At 31.9% G+C, this 20,698-nt stretch overlaps 1 long non-coding RNA gene and 1 pseudogene across 2 annotated transcripts; one reads left to right on the top strand and one right to left on the bottom strand.

Annotated features, from left to right (window-relative positions):
• Positions 1-3,864: 3,864 nt before the first annotated feature.
• On the top strand, positions 3,865-7,837 carry LOC147909118 (cytochrome c oxidase subunit 1 pseudogene; annotated as a pseudogene). The gene is made up of 2 exons (XR_015545675.1): positions 3,865-7,208; positions 7,623-7,837. The product of XR_015545675.1 is annotated as a cytochrome c oxidase subunit 1 pseudogene (transcript).
• Positions 7,838-8,141: 304 nt separating this feature from the next.
• Positions 8,142-9,197, bottom strand: LOC105154853 (uncharacterized). Its single transcript, XR_847249.2, has 3 exons — positions 8,908-9,197; positions 8,570-8,748; positions 8,142-8,480 (listed from the first exon to the last, which is right to left on the bottom strand). It is a non-coding gene; the product is annotated as an uncharacterized LOC105154853 (long non-coding RNA).
• Between the last annotated feature and the right edge of the window lie 11,501 nt (positions 9,198-20,698).

Below are 20,698 nucleotides of genomic sequence, written 5' to 3'. Positions count from 1 at the left end.
ACTAAATTTAATTGCTTAAATTTAATTATTATAAATATTTTTTACAATAAAAAAATTATTTAAATTTTTTTTAACTTATAAAAATTTATTTATATTTATAATTATAAAATAAATTTCAAAATATAAATTAAATTTTTTATACATTATTTTTTATTAAAAATTTTATTATTAATTTATCATTAAATTTATTATTAAATTTTATTTTTTCATAAACTTACATAACTCATAAATATTGAATAAAACAAACAATCAATTAAAGAATAAAATAAATAAATAAATTTAGTAAATAATCCTATTTATAAATAAATATATTATACAAACAAAAACTAATAAAATAAAAACACTTAAATAAATACATATCTAATAAATAAATAAAAACAAACAACTAAATAAATGAACAACTAATAATGAAAACTATAATAAATAAATAAAATAACAACTATAATAAATAAATAAAAACACTAAATTATATATAATATGTATATACACATATTATACAGGGTGTCATGAATATACGGCCCCACTCGTCCCGAGCAGGTAGAGTGAGCTAAACTGAGTAGAAAAGTCCTCTACCATTTTGTAATGCGCAATAATTAATGAGATATTAACGTTTAAAGATAGTCGAATATGCACGTCCTCCCGACCTATTATTACCGAAAGTACGGCCCACCGAGCGCGCGGGCCGCAAGGAGCGGGACTTACCGTCAATACCGTCGCGAGCATCTAAGCTCAAACGGCGCGGCGCGCCTGCTAGGCCATTCTCGCGGCCTGCGCGCCATGCGCTCGGTGGGCCGTACCTTCGACAATAGTAAGTCGAGTGGACGCGCGTATTCGGCTATCTTTAAACGTTAATATCTCGTTAATTATTGCGAGCATTACAAAATGGTAGAGGACTTTTCTACTCAATTTAGTCCACTCTATCTACTCGAGACGAGTGGGGCCGTATATTCATGACACCCTGTATATCTAAACAAATAAATACAAACAAATAGATCTTATAAAAAAATTCTTTTTAAATCCCATCCATTAAAATAATTTAAATAAATTGTCTGATATTGAAAATTTAAATAACTTTCGTAACTTCTATCACTTTCTAAAAAATGTATATAATTTATACTAAGAGCATATAAATGAATGTGTTCATGCATATAAATTAATTGACTTACACTTATTAAGTAATCGATCCAATTATCGATCCAATTTTTGATATCTTCATATGAAGTGCTGCTCAGACAGGCCATGCGTCATCGATCGAAATAGATGGTAATCGGAAGGGGCAATGTCTGATGAATACGGCAGGTGGGTAGAACTTCCCAATTGAGTATTTCCATGTAGGTTTTGACTGGCGTCGCAACATGTGGTCGAGCATTATCATGTAGGAGAATAATTTTGTCATGCCTGGAGTAGTAGTAGGCGCGTTTTTCCTTGAGTGCTCGGCTCAATCTCATCAATTGTGTTCGGTAGAAAGTCCCAGTAACGGTTTCATTCGGTTTGAGCAACTCATAATACACGACACCAAGCTGATCCCACCAAATACACAACATGAGTTTTTTTCCATGAATATTCGGCTTGGCTGTCGATGTTGAAGCATGGCCAGGTGATCCCCATGATTTCCTCTTCTTTGGGTTATCGTAGTGGATCCATTTTTCATCACCAGTGACTATACGATGTAAAAAACCCTTTCGTTTATGCCTGACAAACAGCATTTCACATATGGAACATCGGCGTTCAACGTTTCTCGGCTTCAGTTCATATGGAACCCAATTCCCTTGCTTATGAATCATTCCCAATGATTTCAAACGATGTGAAATTGTTTGTTGAGTCGCTCCTAATGTAAGTGCAAGTTCTTTTTGCGTTTGGCACGAATCTTCATTCAATAATGCTTCCAATTCCGCGTCTTCATACATTTTCGGCCTTCCGCTACGTTCTTTGTCTTCGACGTCAAATTCACCGTTCTTAAATTTTTGAAACCATTCACGACAACTTCTCTCACTTAAGGCAGCCTCACCATATGCTTTTACAAGCAATCGATGAGCCTCAGCTGCAGATTTCCTCAAATTAAAGAAGTAAATCAAAAGTTCCCGCAAATGACGCTTATTCGGCTCAAAACTCGGTATTTTCGTACAAAAAAAAATATATGATGCTGATATAAAATCACTAGTATTTCAAAATTATGTTGTTGACAGATGTCCAACTTTACGATATAATGTTTTACATCAGACAATTTTAACCATAGCTTGCTAGTGGCGCCGTCTTTTGTCAAACGGCGGAAACTTATTTGTACACCTAATAATTATTTTTATTAATTAATATTTTATTTTATTAAATTATAATAAATATAATTTTAATTTAATTATTTTATTTATTAATTTATTTATAAATAATTATATATATTTTTTAATTTTAATTTTTTATCTATCTTATTTTATAATAAAATCTTTTCATTGTAAATGAAATATTTTTTTTAAACTAAAAAAATCATTTAAATCATTTAAGTTAATTAAATTAAATTTATGAAAATAAAAATATTTCAAATTTTAATTTTCTCATTTGTATGTATGTATATACAATAAATAAAAATAAATATAATATAAATAAGTAAGCTAAAATTTAAGCTTTTAGACTCATATTCTAACTATAGAAAATTATAGTTTCTCTTATTTATTAACTTTTAATGTATTATTTTTTATAAATTCATAATATTTTATTTTAAATAAAGTTAAATTATTCTTCAGTATATTTATTCATAATAAATGAAAAGAATAAAGGGCTACGAGCCTAAAATAATCAACACAAAATAACAATCTGCATTAAACAGTTAAAAAATGACTGACTTAACTGTTTAATGCAGATTATTATTTTGTGTTGATTGTGTTGTGTTTTAGGCTCGTAGCTCTTTATTCTTTTCATATAAATATTTTTTGGCTTTCCATTTTTGGCTTCCTTTAATTTCTTTAAATTTTCCTTAAATTTTTTCCATTAAACATATTATTAATATTAATTACCATTCAAAAAATTATTCCTTTTTATATAATATCTCTAATTAAATTCAATAATTTTCTTTACTTTATATATAATCTTAATTCTATGCTTTATTCTCTCGCCTTTCATATATATATGTTTAAATATTACTAATTTTAAAATAATTATAGCTTACTGTTCAATTAATCAATCAAGATGAATAATTTTAATAATTTATACAAAAATTTTTTCTTAATTAATATATTTTATTTTTTATTCAATTACTCTTTTATCATTAATGTTTATTTTCTTATTATTTAAAATATTTAAAAATTCTTCTACCTAACAATAATATTAATTTTAATCTAATATTTTTATTTATATTATTAGGTGTTGGAATTAATTCGTAGCGTTTTTTAATGAAAGAATGTTATTTATTTCACATGAGCATTAAAAAATACATTAATGAAAGTACTTCCCATCACTTGTAAAACGCTACGAATTAATTCCAACACCTAATATTTAATATAGTTGGCTTCAGCTGACTTTTCTATATTTTTTATAAAATGATATTCAATTTTTTTATTTATAAAATTAAATAATTGATTAATTATCTTAATAATATTTAGATCCCTGTTTATTTATAATAATATATTACTTTATTCATTACTTTATTCATAATTTTTATTTAAATTAAAATCAAAATTAATTAAAATAAATAATAAAAATAATAATATTTATAACTATTTATTATTTCCTTTATTTTTGTCATCTATTATTATTTTAATTTAAACTTAAAGATTTTAAGTTATAATTTACACTTTAAATCTTCAAAGTTTAAAATAATTTTTTTATAAATCTTATCTTTATTTATTAATTATATTTATTAATCATTTATTATGTATGTGTGTGTGTGTGTGTGTGTGTGTGTGTGTGTGTGTGTGTGTGTGTGTGTGTGTGTGTGTGTGTGTGTACATATATATATATTTATATTTAAATTATCTTTAAAATTTTCAAATTTGCAATTTAATATTTTTTTTAATTATTATATAATATAATATAATATTTTATTTATTAAATTTAAATATAAATTTTTCTCCCATTTAACTTTTAATGTTAGAAATTTTTTAAATAAATTTCTTAAATAAATTTACAATTTATTATTTAAATCAAATATAACATTTTTATCTATTCCATCTATCTAATATTATTTATTTTATTTTTCTTATTTTTCTCTTCCATTATTTTATTTTTATCTAAAAAAATTAAAATATTTTCTCTTATTTTTCTATATTTTATTTATAATAAAAATTTTTATTTTTTATATTTATTATTTATCTTATTTATTTTTATTTTTACCCTTTTTCTTATTACACGTATAATAAATATATATGAATAAATGTTTATTTTCTACTAATCATAAAGACATTGGAATTCTTCATTTTATATTAGTTATTTGATCTGGAATAATTGGATCAGCAATAAGTATACTCATTCAATTAGAATTAGGATCTTGTAGAAATTTTTTAAATTAATAATAATCAAATTTATAATTCTTTAATACGAACCATACATTTATTATAATTTTTTTTATATAGTTATACCTTTTATAATTGGAGGATTCGGAAATTTTTTAGTTCTCCTTATACTCGGCTCTCCTGATAGCTTACCTCCAAATAAATAATATAAGATTTTGACTTTTATCACCATCTCTTACTCTTCTTATTTTAAGAAATTTTTTATATTTAGGAACAAGCATAGGATGAACCCTTTATATCTAATCCCCCCCTTACATCTAATATATTTCACAGAGAACTATCAATTGTTTTAACTATTTTTTCCCTCCATATTGCAAGCATATCTTCAGCTTTTAGGGGCAATTAATTTTATCTCTACAATTTTAAATATATACCTAAAAATTCTCTTACTAGATAAAATTCCTCTTTTAGTTTGATCAATTCTTATCACTGCAGTCTTATATATATATTACTTCTTTCCCTCCCCATTTTTGCCACCATTATTATACTTTTAACAATCCGAAATGTAAGTATCTCCTTTTTTGTACCTCCTCTTCCGGAAGAGGAAATCCTATTTTATATCAACATTTATTTTTTCGGGCATCCCGAAGTTTATATTTTAATCCTCCCAGGATTTGGATTAATTTCTCACATTATTATAAAAGAGGCAAAAAAGAAACTTTTGGATCATTAGGAATAATTTATGCTATAATTACTATTGGATTCCTAGGATTCATTGAGCCCATCATATATTTACTATCGGTCTTGATGTAGATAGGAGCTTATTTCATTTCCGCTACTATAATTATTGCAATTCCCACAGGTATTAAAATTTTTAGATAAATCTCTACTCTTCACGGTATAAAAATTAATTATAATCCTACCCTATGATAATCCATAGGATTTATTTTTCTATTTTCGATAGGAGGATTTACAGGAATTATACTTTCAAATTCTTCTATTGATATTATTCTCCACGATACTTACTACGTAGTAGCTTACTTCCATTATGTATTATCCATAAGAGCAGTATTTTCTATTTTTATAGGATTTATTCACTGAGTCTCTAATCTCCGGATTTAGATTAAATAATTTCTATCTAAATATCAATTTATCTCTATATTTATTGGAGTTAACCTGACCTTCTTCCCCCAACATTTTTTTGGACTTAGAGGAATACCACGCCGTTATTCCGATTCATTCTTATCTTGAAATATCATTTCATCTATTGGATCTTTAATCTCTATCTTAAGATTATCAATCCTATTATTTATTATTTGAGAAGCCTTATCTAAAAAACGATTTATTATTAACATATTCTTTCTTCATTAGAATGATTAAACAAATTCTCCTCCTTTAAATCATAGTTTCTCCTTCAATTTAAATTCCTTCAATTTAAAAAAATTATCTTAATTTAATTCTAATATTTATATTATATATAATAATATTAAAAAATAATAAGATTGGAAGACTGTTTATGTTAAATAACATTATTTTAAATACGAAGCGCTACTATGGTCTGAGTATAAATATTCATATAAATATATATATTCATATAAATGAATTAATTTCAGAAATGATAATTATGTGCCGATATGATTGTCGATCTTTCAACGCAATCAATCTGAAATATTAATAATCCCTCCAAATTTCCCAAATTAATCTTAAAAAACTGTAATAAACTTATTGCGAAAAAATCATTTCTAAAAATCATCGAAAGAATCATTTCTGAAATTAATACATTTATATGAATATATATATTAGTTCAACATCTCAACACTCAGACCGTAGTAGCGCTTCATATTTAAAATAATATTAAAAAACTTTTATTTAATATGGCAGACTTAAAGTGCTTTGGATTTAAATTCCAACTATAAAGATTTTTAACTATATCTTTTATTAAAAATTAATATTTAATCTATTTCTCTTCAAAATTCAAATTCCCTTATGATATTGGGTCATCTACAAAGTATCCGCGGTACTTTGTCACTAGATATATGACCATCAACACACATAGTGACAAAAAACTGCGGATACTTTTTAGATGACCCAATATAATAATCTTAAAACGTATTTAAAGTTTTACAACCGATTAGTTTGCATCTGACCACGTGCTACTCACATATTTACTATAGTTCCGTTACGAATTTCAATATAATATTTTAGAGACATATTTTTAAGACTTCAAGTATTACAAAAATGCAAATAAGAAAAAAATCGATTTTTTGAATCCACAGTGGTGTTCCCCCTTAAGAAATTGACCAATTACAGTTGAATGCGAGGAGAATAATGTCACGTCCGCAATTCATCTTTCTTGTCCAATAATTATTTTTGAACAGACTTGCTAACAATAGTACACGCCCGAGTAGTACACGCGGGCATCTCTTGGAATGTACCTTCTCTCCACACTATATTCTCTTCGCTGTGTTCAGATTCTTCACCGGGTGGGTGATCGCTGGGTAAAGACTTAAACACAATAGGCACAGGCAACAGGGAATAATGAGCCGTTCAATCAGAGCTCTGGTGTGTAAATTCGATATTACATCTCAGAGCTCTGATTAGATGACTCGTTATTTCCTGTTGCCTGTGTCTATTGCCTGTGCTTATTGTGTTTAAGCCTTAACTGAGTGAGTGGGCGGAGCTTAGCAAAAAATATCGGAGTGATTTGGAAATCCGAACGCATTCTAAAACAAGAATATCCTATAGGCATCGGTTACAGCAAATAGTAACGTAAATATATCAAATTTAATATGAATTACATATATAATTAAATTACATATAACTAAAATATATGTATTATATCATCTAAAAAGTATCCGCGGTTTTTTGTCACTAGATGTGTGTTGATGGTCATATATCTAGTGACAAAGTACCGCGGATACTTTTTAGATGACCTAATATATGATAAAAAATATAAGATAAATATTTTATCAGTATCTAAGTCCCGATCCATAAAACTTAATAGATGATTAAATACTTGGCCTCCTTTGAGTATGGTTTATACTATTTATAACATACAGGCATAACCTGAAATTTAAATTTTCGTATAAATGCACGTCAAACATGCTGGGATAGCACAGGAAGTGCTTTAATGTGCCACTCATACCGGCTTAAGGAACTGGATGGTTTTTTTTATCCTGCCAGGGATAGAGTAGGAATCTGAACGTTTCATCTAAGGACTCAATAAAGGCACTCAAAAGGAATTTGAACGCTTTCCGAGTGTCTGGGTGGAGAATCTGAACGCAACCCTTGAGACCCTAAAAGACTCGCCAACTCGTCACATGACTGTGGGTGAATCTGATTGGCTAGGATATGGATCGCACATTTGTGCTCCATGAAGATGTACTATAACTTCAACCTATTCTATTTATTATGCATCCAGATGTTTTAATAAATCCGGTGAAGGATACACATTGGTCAAATTTCCCAAGAAGATTAATATTGAAATGCATGGGCAGATGCTGCTTTAAGCGAGATCGCTTTAAGATCTTTGAATAATTTAAGATTATGAAATGAGTGTTCATCGTAATAATGCTATGCAAAATCTAAATAAAAATAGTTTAAAAAGTGCTTCTCCATTTAACGCTTTCCTCATTTCAAATATACTTTGGGTCATTAGATATATGTCTACGTTGAATTTTTATTTTCTGTGGAGCAAATACATATTTTAAATAAATATTTTGTTTTTATTTTCTGTAGTATAATACACATTTTTACACATTGAATTTGTCATTATTTAATGAGTATACATAAAAAGATTAATTTAAACAATTTTTAATTGAAATTATATGGTTACAAGAATAATGGCAAAAACATGATGATATCGAACCATAAGATGTTATTTTGTTACTTCCTTCTAGCAATTTATCACCAATATATTGGGTCATCTAAAAAGTATCCGCGGTACTTTGTCACTAGATACATGACCATCAACACACATCAACTGACAAAAAACTGCGGATACTTTTTAGATGACCCAATATCTCATGGCTCAAAGTGTACCTAAAATGTGGAAAGCATTAAATAGAGAAGCACTTTTTCAACTATTTTTTATTTGAATTCTGCATAGCATTATTATGATGAACACTCACTTCTCACAATCTTAAATTATCCAAGGATCTTGATGCATTCTCGCCCAAAGCATCTGCCCATGTATTTTGATATTGGTCTTCCTTGGGAAATCTGACCAATGTGTATCCTTCACTGGATTATTAAAACATCTGGATGCACAACAAATATGTAGTATCGCCAAAATATATAAAATCTAAATCTATGACAAGAGAATTACATTATTAATGGAACAGATTCCTCTAACTTGCATATTACTTATTTTTAATAATGAAGCGTTTATTGATTCAAAGCTTATTCGTGACAGTATATACATTGCTTTTTCTTCACAATTTTACATAGATGTGATAAATTAACTTACCAAAAATAGTTAAAACAATAGGCAACAAAAGCTACTCCAACATGTAACACGCGTACACATATTCTATCAGAATAGGTTGAGTTATAGTACATCTTCATGGAGCACAAATGTACGATTTATACCCCAGCCAATCAGAATCACCACAGTCACGTGACGAGTTGGCGAGTCTCTCTTTTTAGAGTCTTTACCCCACACCTATCAACGACGGTACGGTCAATGGAAGGGGGCTTTAGGGACGCCCATGGAAATAATTTAGAGAAATCGTAGAGTAGTAGTGCGCACCATACAGAAGAGCCACGAACTTCTTTCACTGGCCTAGTTTCCACCGAGGGTTTAGTCCGAATCAGGGGGTCGATTCTGTATCTTCAAATAAAGTGAAAATTTCATTTGTTCACAAAAGTGAACAAATTTTTCTAGGTGGTGACCAATAAAATTATCAGTATTCTAGTAAATTCGCTTACCTTTGTAATTTTTATTTCAAGATATAAAATCGATTCTCAAGGCCTCTATTCTTGAAAAGCGTCGCATACGAAAAACTAAGGAAATACAATAGTATGCGTTACATATACTATAGCATTTCTCTAGTTTTTCGTGTGCGATACTTTTCAAGAATAGGGCCCCAGAATGTAAAAACCAACCAACCACAATCGAGCATTTTCCTATCGTTCGATTGATCGAAACAGGGAAATACTCTATTGTAGTTGGTTGGTTTTTATATTGGGTCATCTAAAAAGTATCCGCGGTACTTTGTCACTAGATATACGACCATCAACACACATCTAGTGACAAAAAACCGCGGATACTTTTTAGATGACCCAATATAATCTGGATTAAACCCTCGATGGAAACTAGGTTACTGTCCGACAAAATCACCACTCCAGTTTTTTTAAACGCCGCGTGCGAACGTAAGTCTGAACGCGACTTTCTCGCATTTCATTTCTAAATCAAAGAATTCCAATCCTAATTTTAAATCCAAATCAGAGACTCGAATCGGACTGAAACCGAAACCAATAATCGGGCTGTAACCGTTATTTTTGTCGGACCGAAATCGATAACCGGACTGAAATGCGAAGCTAATAGATCGAAACCGTAACCGGATCGAAAATGTTTTTCTGGTTTTTCAATCCAGTTTTCAGTTCGGATTTTTTAATCTCTTCGGTATGTACGATCGACTATAGTCTGCAGCCACCAAACATATTTCCATGATGTAATCATACATATTCCTACGGCCGAGCGTCGACTATGGTGAACAACAAAAACAATGCGTTCCCCTTTTACAGTCGAAAGAGAGAGAGGAATGCTCGCTTGTGGTGATCAGTTTTTACATCACTTATAAAAATGGATAAAGACTGTCCTTAACTTCCATGACAATCAGTAAATAATTGTAAAAGACACGAGAAGACCGAGAAGTTTATCAAAATTTGTTCAATGCATAATCTATTTTTATTTCACGTTTCTCTTTTGCCACTATTTACTGACTCAGAAAGGGCCAAGGGGGAAGTAACGATAGTCTTCGCCCATTTTTACAAATGTTTTAAAGCAATCTTATTATTTGATTTTACTTAAATTCTTTTTATTTATAAATGTTATGTAAGAAACTTTAACGTGTCATTTCTCACTTATGATCCAATGTTGCCACTACCACAGCAATTACTCAGGAGAGTCTCTTAAAGAGGAAAAGGATTTAAGGGCAATATTAGAGTATTTTAAGTAGCAATATTATGGACACAGAGTGTCCACGGAGTGTTACTTTCTTATTTCCTTGCTTGATTATGATAATTTACGTAAGAATAATATGTTATTTTATAGAAAATTCAAAAAGCTGTAAACGACCATTGACGACGTTAGAAATCGCTGACGTAGTCAAAATAGATGACGTCGCAGAAGATAATAAAAGTGAAACAGCAGCAAAAAAAAAATGATCTGTTAACTTTACACTAGGTTAGAGTTAGAATACTTGCTCGTTTCTACCAATGCAATTAATTGTCTTAAAATAAACATGAATTTCCTTAAATATGCAATTTATGTTTGTTGTATTATCTTCCTCTACAGTAGATAATCATATACCGTAACCGAAAAAAACTTCAATCCAAATGATTATGGTCACCGTTATTGGTAAAAGAACCGAAACCGCTTGGATTTCGGACTTTTTCGATCCGTAATCAAAAAAGACCGAAAAAAACCGAAACCATTAATTATCGGTAAAAGAATCGGAACCGAAACCGAAACCAAAAATTGGGTATAGCTTCTGACCATGACCGTAACCGAATCGAAATTTCATTTCTGTCATTGATTCAAACATTAATCCAATTTCTAAATCATAAATCCTAATTTGTAAATTGTAATTTTTAATTAACTTAGAATTAAATCTGTCTCGTGTAAAATTAGTTATCAAGGCATTAACTAGTGTACGAATTATTATTAAATATGCATTTATTGTAATTAATCTCATTCGAGTGTGCATTTCATGGATATCTCCATTCTCTTGGTTAATTTATCTTAACGCTAATAATACGAGTAATATAACTGCTATCGAATATTAACAAAAGGTGATCGCGCGTGCTTATTGGTGCGACTCGAATCAGCTAAATTCGTCCAGAGAGCAGTAGAGGCCTTGGTACCTTAACCATTTCTTTCCACTGACATTCGGGAACACCAGAGGACATTTGACTAGGCACTTCAAGGTAAGCAAGCTTCTTTCCACATTCTGATAATTGGAATTTGCCGCCAATGAATTGCATTTAGCATGTATCCCATGTATCCGCGTTCGCACCTATCGATGCTTGAATTTTGGCGGTTAGTCTGTACTTCACATGGTTACGTAGTGCATATTGCGTATCTTTACTATTTTTTCAGCATAGAGAAAGTGGTACCATCAAATGTCCTGAATGTTATACTTTCGCGTCGGAAAACGAAAAGAAAAATTATCAAGGGGTCTTACGGCATTACATTCATTTAGGGCTCCCTGAATGTTTCGAATTTTGTAGTGCATGTTCTATATTAACTATCACGCAGCATGCCGTCGCAAGTTGTCCCGATTGTCCCGAAGTATTAGAAAGATTCGTCGTTTACCTAGGGAGAGCAGGAGAGTAACCGTGAAATGATTCGGAATTCATTATAATCGGAATATCTAGCGCTCGCCTTTAACCAATCGGTAACTTAGACAAATTCGGCTACAACTCTCTTTGATACGCGGAATCGCTAATTTCGTATCACACATATCTCAGGTTAGTTCGAAACCGGGGAACCGGCCGAGCCTCCCTGAGACATAACAATAATCGATTGCGATTCGTCCATTTCTTATGGCTTAAGGTTTAAAAATCTGTTGTAGATCCGGACTAATAAAAATACGAGATCTGATAAAAAATAAGCGAACTTTTTAAATTACTCGGCAATGAAGCGTCCTAGCGACGTGCGGTTTGCAGTGCTACAATCGTTACAATCTTCCAAGTAACTGGCTTTTTTTAAATTGTTTACGTTTCGTTTAGTTTTAGAGTTATTGCTCTTTGAGTGCAACGTGTTCGTGATGATTTTCGCCTCGAACTGAATTTTTATTTTGGAAACTGATTTTAATTTTGGGAACAAGAAAAAGTCGCAGGAAACAACCCTGACGAAATTATGGAACTTTATAAAACGTTGACAACCATTTGCTGACGATTTCTTAAGAGTTTATACGTTTTCAAATTGTTCAAAAAGTCTAACAGTGAATTCTTTGCACGAAGGCGCATCAGCGTTTACTAAACATTTTTTTTGGAAAGCGTTACTTTAAACTATAAGAACGTTTACAAAACAACATTGGATTTTAAACACTTTCAAAACGCTATAAAATAAGTAGTATCAGTATATATCGTTTCATGAAAATTCTGTAATGCTAAAGTAACGCTTTCCAAAAAATGTTTAACGCTGATGCGCCTTCGTGCAGAGAGTTCACTGTCAGACTTTTCGAACATTTAGCAAACGCTTTTCTCAATACCGTGAGACAAGCATTTTCCTTCCGTTCAACAAACGCTGTTTCAATGTGGCGAATTATTAAATCTCAGTAAACGTTTTGTAAGGCTTTTACGCAAACGGCTTAAAGACGCCCAAAAAATGTTTTCCTCAACTCCAAAAAAACTCCGTTTTTCTTCCATTTAGCAAACATTCTTCTACATATCCAATTTTCAAGCATGCACAACACCGTCCACTAGAGGGACATAATGAAATACAATTTCTCGTATTTAAAAGACCACTTTAAATAGAATAAAAGGCGCGGTATGATAAGATTTCTCAATGAAAAATTTTGTACTTTTTTTTTATAAAACGTCTGCATTTAGCAAACTCGACACTTGAATGTTCATGTGAACGTTCAAACAAACATTTATGAAACTTTTTATTTTCAGAGAATACCTTCCAAACGCTGCAGCGTTTTACGAATACTCTACTGGCCGTTTCTAAATTCTCAACAAATTCTTGCAAACGCTTATGTAAATGTTAAACAAACATTTATGAAACTTCTCATTTTTGTCAGGAAAAGTCTGAGGAGGGAGAGGACAATTATCTGATTTTTAGCACAAAACTTGCAAATTGATAAGGCAGGCGCATTGTCATAGTGAAGGAGCCATGAGTTGTTTCATCATAATTGTGGTCTCTTTTTGCGAATTTTTTCGCGAAAATTTTTTAAAACGCCATCGTAGCACTGACAATTGATTGTTTGATCTTGAGGCAAAAATTGCAAAAATTCATTTTGAAGCGAAAATCGCCACGAACACTAAAACACGTTGTACTTAAATAGCACTAACTCTGAAACTAAACGAGATGTAAACAATTTTTAAAAAACTAGTTACTCGGAAGATTATAATGATCGTAGTGAAGCAAATCGCATGTCGCTAGGACGTTCCGTTGCTGAATAATTCAAAGAGTTCGCTTATTTTTTTATCAGAGGGTTTGTTTTCTGTTCCTGAACGAGGATTGCACTAGAACTGAACTGAATTGAACTAATACAATCCAGAATTGACGAGTGTAAGCATGCAGACAAGGAATAAAAAATGTTTTAGTGCAAAATAAAAATGGCGTCCTATATTGTTTACATGGAAATATTAGATTTGTGTGATGAAAATGAATGGTGCAATTTCATTTAAAAAATTCTTAATTAAAGATAACACAAAATGATGACACAAAATGTTTTTATATGTAGGCTTGCTATTATTTAAACATATTTATCATTTTTTTACTCATAAATTCTCGAATTATTTAGAAAACGCTCCTCATCTTCAATTTTAATAAAATTATGCTCATTGTCACATTTTTGCATGAAACAGAAGAATCTGGTAGTAAAATGTCATGCCTATAAGCGTTAAATGACATTGTGATTAGGAAATCTGTCACACCGACTTAATGCAGCGCTATATATACATATTTTAGTCTGAATTTATTTAAAATCGTTATTTCATCTCCGATATTAATGAAATTAGGCTCATTCGATGCATTTTTATTCAAAACAAAAGTTTGCACTATTCTTGCTATGTGTGAAAAGTTGTAAACCTCTAAATGATGAAAGAAAGATTATTTGAATATTAAACAAACGTTAATATATCGCTGTAGAAACAAGTTAGTAAAAAACCTATGCACATATAGCCATAAAGCATAAAAATGATTACAGCACATGCTTTCATCGCGATATTTCGCAGCTGACATATTTCCTAACCTCAATAGTTTTCAACGCTTAATATCTCGATTAGGCATAATATTTTACTATCAGATTCGATAATTATGAAGGAGATGACCAACCGATTTTAATGAAATTAAGCTCGTTCGACACGTTTTTGAAATGAACGAATCTAGCAGAAAAAAGTGTCGCTCTGCCTCGAACCGAGATATTAAGCGTTAAAGTTGATGATCATGGAGGTTAGAAAATTTGTCATACCGACTACATGTAGCGCTATGAGTATGCTTTCTTCATGCTCTGTAACCTCTTGCGCATGCGTTTAATCACTTTTTAAGTACTTTTCGTACAATAGAGTGCACAAAATTTAAAATCAAATAAAAAAATGAATGTTACTCGTGCAATGTTTCTATTATATATAGTTCTATTCCAAATAAATCATAACTTATGTGGACAGTGGAGTGTGTAGACAGTAACGCTTGGGTTCGAGGCGGCTACGTTGCCCTGAACAAAAGAAAATAACATCCCAGCCGCTTGGAAGTTACAGCCTAGATAATATCTACTTGAAATCTGGGCTCTGGGCTATGATCAAAGTCTCGCTACAAATATTGTACTTTGAAGCATTTGATGGACCAATTAGAAGAAAAAATTTTACAAACTGACCAATTAAAAAACGCTTCAAAGCGTTTACAGCGTTACCGTATCCCTGGAGACACTGGTAGTGTCTCGGCGCTAAGCCATGGCGCGAAACACGGACGTGCGTCCTTTACGCGAACCAGTGAGTTGCGTCAAATCGAAGTTATCGGAAACTCAATAAGGACTCAATCAATAAAATTCTAAGTGTGCTCAATCGATTACAACCATTCAAAATATTGGGTCATCTAAAAAGTATCCGCAATTTTTTGTCACTAGATGTGTGTTGATGGTCATATATCTAGTGACAAAGTATCCGCGGTTTTTTGTCACTAGATGGTGTTGATCATCAACACCATCTAGTGACAAAAAACCGCGGATATTTTGTCACTAGATATATGACCATCAACACACATCTAGTGACAAAAAACTGCGGATACTTTTTAGATGACCCAATATAATAAGTGTTTTTATTTTTTCCGTACGTATCCTACAAGTAGAGATATCGCGACGCAAAATTCCGAACTGCCATTTTTTCAGATTCAGATTAAGATACGTCGTTATCGTCAATTGCATTCCACATATTCCTTTCGTGTCTTTCTAACATTCTTTATGTAAGAAGCGCTATATATTGGGTCATCTAAAAAGTATCCGCGGTTTTTTGTCACTAGATGTGTGTTGATGGTCATATATCTAGTGACAAAGTATCGCGGATACTTTTTAGATGACCCAATACATGATCAGCGAGCGCTGTGATCTGAAGACACGACAGTGTCGCGGCGCTAAGTATGGCGTGAGTCTGTACTGCAATAGTGTCTCGGTCAGTTTTTTCAAAACAGGATCGGTAAAATCGGTATAACAATAAAACACATTGGTAATTGCTAAAAACTAGGAAAATAATTTAAAAAGCAATTTATTCGATCTCAATCTTCATTTGTTTATAATTTAATATTTAACAATAGAAGATTAAATAGAAACGAAATTATTCGCTGGTATTTGTTAATTAAGCTAGGAAATAATAATGAAAAACCGATTTATTTATAATTAATATTTAACAAAAGAAAATCGAATGGAAATGGAATTATATACTGGTATTTGTTAATTAAGCTAGGAAATGATAATGACAAAGCAATTTATTCGATAACGATTTCTATTTGTTTATAACTCAATATTTAATAAAAGGAGATTGGATGAAAACGAAATTATACGCTGGTAATTGTTAACCTAGCTATTTTATAAACAAATAAAAATAAATCACTTTTTCATTATCATTTCTTAGCTTGGTTAACAATTATTAGCGTATAATTTTGTTTCCATCCGATCTCCTTTTGTTAAATATTGAGTTATTGAGTTATAAACAAATGGAGATTGAAATGAAATAAATCGTTATCTTCTGGCTTAGTTAACAAATATAGGGTGCTTTCTAATTGTTTAACACATCTTAACATAAACATACACAGGAATGCACAAAGTGTATTATTGTGCACGATTCAATTGGAAGATTCAGAATGTATACGCTGTGTGGTTTAGGATAGAATTAGATTAAATGTAGCTTTTTCCACCTGTTTAATAAAAAAAAGTTAAAGTGGCGACCACCAACGTCTTCCAATCTTATTTATAACCGCTCAGTTAGTAACGTGTAATTATCATTACAGAAAACCAAGCTTACACAGTTTTAACTGAGAACAAATGCATAACATTGTATCAACGATAACAATTAGAAAGCAACTGGTATCGCCATGTGCACGAAAATGTCTAGAGATATTGCAATTGGAAAGCATCCATTGTGTATAATTACATTTCCGTTCGATCTCCTTTTGTTAAATAATAAGTTATAAACAAATGGAGATCGAAATCGAATAAATCGCTTTGTCATTATCATTTACTAACTTAGTTAACAATATGATATTTACTGTTAGTAATATCATTTTACTTATTCTATTGGTTACTGGCACTGTGATTGTTCATTTAATTCTTTATTCAATATTTAATTTAAGAAATAAATTATGAAAGATTTAGAAAGAGAAACTAATTGTAAGGTAAAGGCATTATAAAATATGTCACACAAAGATTGAGAGCCGATTTCATCAACGCCGATCAAGCTTAATCGTAATTAACAGTCAACCGCAATTGGTCGATTCTACTAAACAGCAAAAGCGATTGATCAGTCAACGGCCGATTAAGCTAACTGGCGTTGATAAAACTAATCCTGAGTATGCCAACTTCTCAAAATATATCTCGCGTTTCACAGTTGGCAGTCTTTGCCTCTTATGCGACATACATAAAGGCCTTTTCATGCTGATGCTCGATGCTCATTTTCAGCGTTAAAATCAAATGACATTTGATATTCATCAACTTCTATCCTTAAGCTCGATGTTTATGATGCTAGGGGCCAGTTTCACCAATGCCAGTTACATTAATTGACCGTTGACTGACTACTCGCGTTTTCTGTTTAGTAGAATAGACCTATTGCAGTTGACAGTTAATCACGATTAAGCTTGATTGGCATTGGTGAAACGATCTTAGAAACCGGTCCGAGATCTCGGACAGAAAAGGAATTAACAAATCATCATTTGATCATATAACTATTGTGATCACGTAACTATTGGTTAATTCTTTCTTTATCCGAGGTCTTGGACCGATTTTTAGCATCATGGACTATAGATAGAGACGACGGAGATTTCAAGAGAGATACGTCCAACTGAGCATACCACATGGCATATATTCATAGACAGAATTTATATTGGGTCATCTAAAAAGTATCCGCAGTACTTTGTCACTAGATATATGACCATCAACACACATCTAGTGACAAAAAACCGCGGATACTTTTTAGATGATCCAATATTTAATCTTAAGTATAAGTCATGAACCAATTAGAAGGCAACATTAGCGACTTAAGGCATTAAAGCCGATTCTACATTAGTTGCGAGCTGATCGCAAGTTCGTTGCGATAGCCAATCTAAAACTCGGATTTTTAAATTAACGTTTCATATTGGCTGTCACAACTTGCGACCAGCTTGCAATTAATGTAGAACCGACTTAAGACGGTTAAAATAAGAACCGACTATAAATACCCGCCTATGAGAGAGTGGCAAATTGCATCACTTGAATGACAGCGTCCAATCAGGACGGGGATCACATGATTAGTTTTCTCCAATCTCTTCCATTTCCATGCTTATGGAGCTTTGATGACCGCGTCCAATCAAAGGATCAGAGGAGACGGGTCACGTGATTCCGTTGGCTACTCCTTTTGAGATTCTCTAGACGCCATTCTCTTTACTTTCCTCTCCGACCTCTTGTGTTTCCCATGGGCGGGAATTAAATTTTTGGATTTTGGAAAGTATGACCGGTTTCAAACGCGCATCAATTACGTCGTAATTACAATATTATAATAATTGCTTACTATATTATTGCTTATTATATTATTGTAGAATATATACATAATATGTTAATAATAAAAAATTTAAATAATAAAATAAAAATCATGTAGGAAAGAAAATATTTTAATGATATTTGCCGGAAGATATGCTCCTAGTATACTTTTTGTATCGCGACGCTCCTGGGGCACAGCGTCACGTGGGCTCGGCCATCGAGTCTCGAGTGGTAGTGGGGGTCGCCTCAGAAATCTGCCCGAAATGGGCAACTAATTCCGAGCATTGCTGTACACTACTTCATGCTATCGTGTTTAATTTTGCTTCCATTTTTTAATTTTTAATGTCACACTGGCTCTACACCGTCTCTTTGAGATCGTAAAGCAAAACTCCACTTTGTGCATAAAATTTGCACTACACTATAGCCACGTTACATTGAATGAGTTCGCCTATCACCAGCCAAGGAAACACGCTACACTGTCTGAGTGTTGCACTGGTGGGCGGCTAATAGTGCAGCCAAGAGAAAATATAAGTATCCAATCCAATTAATAGTAGTTTTAATTTTTTTTCAAGGATATTCTTATTCAAAATTATTCTTATTCCAACCCAAGTAATAGCAACTTTAATTCTCTGTCAAAAATTATTACTCTTCGAACAAAATTAATGTATCAAATGAAAAATTAAAACTCAGATACTACAATCTTAACCAAACAAGTTAAATTCTATCAAATTTTATCAAAAAAGTAAAACAGAATAATAATTTTTTCACTGAATCGATGATTAACTATAAGTGGTCTATTTTACTAAACAGCAAACACGAAATCGGTCCAAATGATTCTTTACGAAAAGCACGCACGCTTAGCGTTTTTTTAACCATTTTTTAGAAAGGTAAATTTGTATAAATACGAGGGCAAGTCAATAAGTTTTTAGAAAAACATAGTAAAACACATTTTTTTTATCGATTCATTTTTATTTCTCAATCTCCTTTCAACTTGATACACTTGATCCAACAATTCTCCAAGGCGTCACTTTTTCAAGGCGTCCGAATAATATGATTTGTCCAACCCTTTAAAATAAGCCTCTGTTTCGGCGATGAACTGCTCTCTGGTGATAAATCTCTTTCCTCCGAACTATTTCTTCAGGTCTGGAACAGGAAATAATCGCAGGGGGCTAAATCTGGTGAATATGCTGGATGGGCATTTCGTAGCGGAATTTGTTGAATTTGACCATCAGTGCTGGGCACATGTGAACCCATGCATTGTTTTGATGGAAGAGCACTTTCTTCTTCGCCAAATGGGGACATTTTTTCTTTAAAATATTGTTGAATAAGGCTGCAGTCCAATAAGGCTGCGTAGTAATCGCCATTGATCATTTGCTTCAACGGAAGGTAATCGATATGAATTAAACCGTGTGCATCCCAAAAAACTGTGGCCTTTCTGGCCGACTTCATGGTTTTCACCTTCTTCGGAGCTGGTTCATTCGGAGAAGTCCATTGTTTTGACTGTTCGTCTCGAGTGTGAAGTAATGGATCCATGTTTCGTCCACAGTAATGAATCGACGCAAAAATTCATCTGGATTACGTTAAAACATCTCCAAACATTGTTATTAAATCGTCGCACGGTTGCGCTTATGGTTCACGGTGAGTAAAGGCGGCACTCATCTTGCCGATAGCTTTTTCATACCCAATTATTCGTGCAAAATTGAAATCACTGTGCCATGTGATATGCCTGTGGCCTCAACAAGCGCGCGAACATTCACTCGTCGATCAGTGAAAACAATATCGGATTTTATCGATGATTTCTGGCGTAGCAGCCTCAATTGAATGTTCCGAACGAGGTGCATCACATGTGGATGTACGACCACGTTTAAATTCATTCACCCAATTGTATATAGTCGCAAACGTTGCAGATGTGCTATGAACATTATCCAACTCTGCTTTGATTTCTTTCGGCATTAAACCTTTCATATGTGGATGTTTGATTACTGCACGAAACTCGTTTTTTTCCATTTTGCAAAAAAGATTATTCGCTTTAATCGTCCACAGAAATGAAACCATGCGATGAATTCCGCTCAAAATTTGACAGTAATCAGCTGAAAGATGCTACTTATCAAAAAGTAATGTGATATTATGGGAATAAGTAAT

This window comes from Acromyrmex echinatior, chromosome 7, assembly GCF_024713525.1.
Source record: "Acromyrmex echinatior isolate Ae372 chromosome 7, ASM2471352v2, whole genome shotgun sequence".
Taxonomy (NCBI): domain Eukaryota; kingdom Metazoa; phylum Arthropoda; class Insecta; order Hymenoptera; family Formicidae; genus Acromyrmex; species Acromyrmex echinatior.
This window is presented reverse-complemented; position numbering and strand designations above follow the sequence as displayed.